The following is a 6,445-nucleotide window of genomic DNA, read 5'->3' as shown; positions in this document are numbered from 1 at the left end:
TAGAGACCAGGGCACTGCTAATTGTTTTGTATCACCTCTGATTTAAGCTGTAATGGCAAAGCCCTGCACAACAGATTCCAAATTAAAACTTTAAAGAGACTTGTTAATCATATGTGTCATTAAGCATAAAAAATCTGTCTTTGTTCAGATGCACTGATGAATTCAGTTTTAGTTTCAAGCATTCAAGCCACACATTCTCTACAAATTTGTTTTACACCCTAATATCCACATAAAGTGATGGCCAATAAAGTGATCTTATCTTATCTCAAACAGGAGGGTAAAGAGGAGCATGTACAGGTGAAATCTACAATGTATTTAGCAATTAATGACAATTAGGGACAGTATACTTAGGAGCAGATAAAAATAAAGAAAAGAAAGGAATTCAAAACATAGTAAATTCCTCTTTTCCTGCACACTGAAGAAGCATGTTTTTTGCACAGTGGTTTTCAATGTAACATCACTTTGCTCAATGGGGGCCTGAGAGTCAAGGTGGAAGACAGGCTGGACAGTCACGGGCTGGAGATCCCACTAGGAGTCACTGCCCAACTGCAGTGCTCCCTGCAGGGCCACATGGCTCTGTATCCATTGACAGCCTGGGAGACAGCAGGGCCCCTCTACACAGTCCTGCCCGCTTGGACCACTCAGTAAGCCCCTTTGACACTGACACAGCCTACAATTGAAATGTGACTGTGACTGAGCTATTAGGACACTCTTCTGTGCTTAGTCCCCGTTGTGCGAAGGGCACTTGTAGGGAACCTCTCAGATGCTGATCCTTTATCCTCATATTAAAAGCAGTGAGGAGAAATCACACAGAGGTGGACACTAGTCCACTGTGATTAGTATACAGTAGCTACACAATAAAATGTACCACTACACAATGGGAGAGTTTGTTTCATATGCTCTTTTAACTATTATTATCTGACATTCAGTTTAACTAATTAACTTTATATCTGATTTTATCTGAAGTCTAATTGTTGAGAAATAATAATTAGAAAAGTTATTATTTATGAAGGTGATCAGAGGTCTGTTGCAGTGCCTTTAAAAATGGAATGATAACCCCAACAAACAGCTAAGGAGCTAATAATCATTAGTATAATATTAAGTATAAAATTCCTCATTTGTTTTCATATCCAGTGCCTCTCAAATTCTGCACCTCATTTTAAATAATGTATACATATGCCCTGTGTCTGTCTCTAGAGGCATATTCTGAAGTGGTGTATACACTTAAGGATAATTTCTGCACTTGAACATAATTTCCATGTACAGTATGTTCTGACTGACCTCTGACTGAGGCTCATTCGTTGGTAGAAAGGTAAAGACTTACAAGGCAAATTGAACACTGTGTGACTCCAGAGACACCAGTCCCACATTCCTTTCCCCTGTCTCTACCCCTCTTTCATTTGGAAGGTATTTGTAATATTCTTATTTATGACTAATCATAATCATTACGCATTTGAGTTTGCTTAACTAATTGGTCTAAAGGTGTCATCAGGCAGTTCAAAGCTGTATTTCTATTTATGGTCTATCACTTTTTCTTCAAATGAGATCTTTATGCATTCTTGGTGAGTCTTAGTGGGAGGAGAGTATAAGAAAAACATTTCATCTGGGTGTTTGCTTAATGCGATTGGATATTGCATCTATCTATCACATCTGCATGTTTTTGAAAGGCGGAACCTGCGAACAATTTGTTCCTTGATTTCAAATGAGCTGTGATTTATTTACACAATGTTTGATTAACTCGTTTCACAGTTTGCAAACTCTCTCAGTACTTGGATGCATTTCACACCTACTTTGAAGCAAAAGGGGCTATTTGAAGTGAGGTGTTAAAGCTTAATAGGCAGGAGTTTTTCCTCCTCTTCTTTTACCAGGGTATGGTCCTCTGTAGCCCTGCTTGTCACCAGGTTGTGACAGCATAAAGACTGATGTCCACCGGCTCTCACTATTTGTTGCAGAGGGTTGGAGGACTGGTGAGGCAGACAACCAAGCTCTGCCTACATGTTCTGTGAGGCTGCCTGCTTTCACAGCGAGTTGTTTTGATGCGGCGAAGGCTAAGATGGCCATCTTGTCGGATTCTGAAACGGGACCCTTGGCAGTAGTAACAGGTCTGCAGGAGATGGAAGTGAGGCTGGGTGGGTCAGAGGATGTCAGAAGTCTTATTGTAGAAGTGGGGGTGGACATGACCATCCTTTGGGATGTGAAATTGCCCAAAGACAAACGTCCCTTTCAGGACGACTCTCATTTCCTGAAACACTGGACCAACTCTCTCAAGGATGTCCTTAATTAGTTTCATCTTAATGTACAGCCCTCAATCTTCACAGCACATTTCAGCCACATTCTTTCATCAGGGTAGATATTTTTTGTGATCATCATTTATAATGACGAACATAATTGTTCAAGTCAATGATAAGATTAGTTTACAGCACTGCACACAGGAATCAGAGGTTTCAAAAGAATGGTTTAGAATTTTACTTATTTATGTATTTTTCCATTAATTTCCAACTGTTTTATTTTTTATATTTTATATTCCTTCTTTCTCTAAAATGTAGGACAGTTTCAGGGTTAATTACACATATCAGTCAAGATTCCATGCTATGTAAAATTAATCCATTCAGTTTTTCTGAAATAGACAACTTTGCTTTTGCTTTACAGTGGGTTGCAGTATCACAATTCTGGAGAAGTCCAGTACAGTAATTATAAAGTGCTGAAGAGTCTCGTCAACAGCGAGAGTCACATGACCTCCTGTGAATTAGGTCTACCGTAGACACAGAGAGGCCAGGTATGCACTCCTTTCTGTGAAGGCTGGAATGGCAGAGGACTGACACTAAAGCTAGGAAGAAGCATGAGTGTGGGAGCCAGCATCTGTGCCAGAGAGCCAACAGCTGTTTTTTGTTGTTTCTTTGCTTTCCCTTTCAGCCATGTGAGAGCTGCGGTTTGCCCTGTGTTTGTGGTGGAGGGCTTGTTCTCCTTCTCTTGTGGGAGGATGTTTGGGAAAGGGTAATAGCTTTGCCTGTCCCCCCCTCCACCTCAACACACACACTTCATTCACAATTAAGGAAACCCCTACTGTGACCTCTTGCATCGCAAGTACAGACAGGACTTCTCTCACAGGGATGCGCTCTTCTGACTTCCTAGCACATAGTGCTGAAGTCTGTGCAAAGGACATTTTTTGGCTTTGTGACTCTTTAGAAGAGAGTTTATTTTCAGTATTCAACATGTTTTTTATATATATCTTCTTGTCATATGTGCATATTCAGTACAATAAATGACTTCACAACACTGCCAGCTTTATTAGAGATTAATCAAAGTATAACCTTGCTTTTACTGCAATGAAGGAAATGATAACACCTATGATTAATGCAAAACCCTCTGCATTTTCATAATATTCCATCCATTTTCTAACTGCTTCTTCCTTCTTTAGAGCCGCAGGGAAATGGGAGCCTATCCTGGTAAATAAAAGGGCTTAAGGCGGGATACACCCTGGATGGGATGCTAGTCCATTACAGTGCAGACACACAGATACAGACACACCTCCACTCGCAACTGGGGCCAATTGTCCCACTTACCAATTAACCAACCAGTATATCTTTGGACTGTAAGAGGAAACCGGAGCACCCAGAGGAAAGCTATGCAAACACAGGGAGAAAATACAAACTCCACATACATAGCACCCCAGGTTTTGGGGAAATTGAACCCAGGACTCCAGCACTGCAAGGCAGCAATGCCACTGTGCTGCTTTTATAATATTAATATAAAGAAAAATGACTGCTCTGTTTTCTGAGGTGTGGTAGCTGGAGTGTGTGTGGGGGTGGGGCTCTTTGAGTTTCTAAAACAGCAGCACTGAATCACAGCTCTGGAGGGCCTAGAGACTGAGCAGGACTGCTGTGTCATTAGGTACCTGGCCTGGCCTGACACTGTCTGGTGCCTCAGCCCGGAAGGTGAGGTTATAGCTGAAATCTCTCCTGCGATTCATTCTCTCATCCAGGCCTGATCCCAGCCTGTCTGTCAGATGTGAACTCGCATACAACTCAAACTTTTGTAATCTTCTGCCTTGTGCAGCATTAACTTTATGGATTCATACATAATGGAAATATAACAAGTACTTCTGCAAGAAGCGATTGATTAAATGTTTAGTTAATTTATTGACATGCAGAGTAATTTCGTGATAACCCAGTTAATCTGCCTACTAAATTATGTTTTCTCATTCAAAATTCGAGGCCAGGGCCTGCAGAATTGGGGTTCCTGACTCCTTTGCCAAAATCAAACGTAACCGCATAGCTGCTATGCTGGCAGGGTGACACACAAATTGAGTCACTAGGTGAGATACAGTACTGAAGAGGGGTTAAATGCAGTTGGAGTCCAGGTGATTCCTTATCTGGAATTTAATACCTCAGAGCCACAGGTTCGCAGCTCCTTCCCTAATTTATCCAAGGCTTTCAGGTTATTAGCTAGTAATGAGCATTGACATTGCTTTGTGGTGAAGGGCTAGGAGCTGAGCACATGGCATGAATAAAGAAGGGCATTGTGAGACAAAGTTAAATTCTCTAGGGAGCATTCATGACCCTATAAAAACAGTTTCAGTGCCTGCTCCCCCCTTTTCAGCCAACTCTGGCCGAAGGTAGCTGAAAACAAATCGTGAATGTCTTTTAAATTAGTCCCAGTACAGCAATCTCTTTTCAACATCCGTCTCATTGCGTTCTGAAGCTATTTAATTGCACTTGATTAAAACTACTCTTACCTATAGTACTTTTGCGATGGTCTGCGAATTTCTGCCCAAATAAATAAAAAGTGAAAGGTAAGCAAGATCTTAAGGCTGACAGGGTGTTAAAATAAACAAACTATAATCCTTTCCTGAAGAAAAAAAGAGATAAAACAAATGGAAGTCTGGAATTGATATCTTCTTCTGGAAATTGCATTCAGTGTATTGGCTGTTCCTGACTGCTTCTCTTCAGAAATGATTACACTGCAGTTAACAGAATACTCTTCTGATGGAGACTGACTGGGTAATCAAGACAGCAGCTAAGCGAGTGTTACACAGATTTTTTAGAGGTATTTCTGTTGGACTGTTTCACATTTTTATAATACAAGTAATAGGGAAAAAAGCACATTTTTTGTATTGACCTAAAAGACTATATAAGTATATTTATTCTCTTAAAAGCAGATGACTATTGCACAGATGATACCTAAGATCTTTGGTTTGTTTGCAAGGTGCTTAAGTGCTATTTTTAGTAATGTTTGTCATGACAGTGGGAGTAGTAGTATCAGTAATTTTGCCAGACATAATATAACTAACAACAGAAGAAACAGAAGAGGAAATTAGTAATAAGAGTAAAAATAGCACTGCGCCAAGAAACAACAACATCATAGACACTGACAATGACTGTCTTTTAAAGAGTCTGTTAAGCCTCCCATGTATTTCAAGCTTAAAACATTCTAATTTAGTTTTAGAGCACATTATATAGTTGCATGCTTCACACTCGAGGATGATTATAAATTGAATAAAAAATGCATTCAGTTATGTAACTACAAATGTTTGAGTTACCTAAAGAGCACTGCTTATTTTCTGTCTCAGGCCAGAGTGTATGTGGTATGTGGTAGGTATGTATTGAGAAAATACTTTTCAATTTTGCTCATTCCAAACATTCAAGCTCTTGCATAACTGCTCAATTAACTGTTGAAAGCGTGGGCCAGTGTAATACTGTTTGTTTTCAAGGCATGCTTGCTTCAACATGAAGCATGACTCAGGCACACCCTCCATAAAAATGTCTTTTGTCTCTAGTCACTTTGTAATTACTATGTGCCACACACATTGTAATGAGCACACAGGCTTCTCAATCATTACTGATGCAACGTGTGACTGCTGCCCCTTTGCAGTACTTGGGAGAGATAATGAGGATATTTTCTCATTATTAATGATTTCTGGTATTTAACATTTTAGTTGATACAGTTGCACAGCATAAAGGAACAATATAAAAGACGCACAAAAAGTCTGGTGGGACAACAAGGAACAAAATGCTAAAATTATTATATACAGTATGTTACAGTTTTCCTCTCACACTTCTTTGTTACTGACTGTTGATGACTTTACTATTACTTTCCTCTGTCAATGACCAAATGCTATTATCAGGTCATATGCTATTAAGGGCATTTAGAAAATTGTTTTCCTAAAACTACAAGAGCATGCCATTTCTTACATCATTTTCCTGATTTTGTGGAAAAAGTGCCTCAATTTTAAAGTCTGTGCAGTGAAAGTTTGTGTGAAGATGGTAACACTCTTGCTTTCAGAAGAGAGGGGACACCATCTGAATTCACCTCTTAATATACAAGCAAAGCACAGTGTTAAACAAATAGAAGGGATTAGCTCAGGGTGAAAGACCAATGAGTGAAAGAGAGCTACCCTAGTACTGCAAGATAGCTTTCAATCCAGCTGTGTATTTCCAATCTCTCC

Source organism: Lepisosteus platostomus, chromosome 6 (assembly GCF_059453375.1).
Source record: "Lepisosteus platostomus isolate fLepPlt1 chromosome 6, fLepPlt1.hap1, whole genome shotgun sequence".
NCBI lineage: Eukaryota > Metazoa > Chordata > Actinopteri > Semionotiformes > Lepisosteidae > Lepisosteus > Lepisosteus platostomus.
This window is presented reverse-complemented; position numbering follows the sequence as displayed.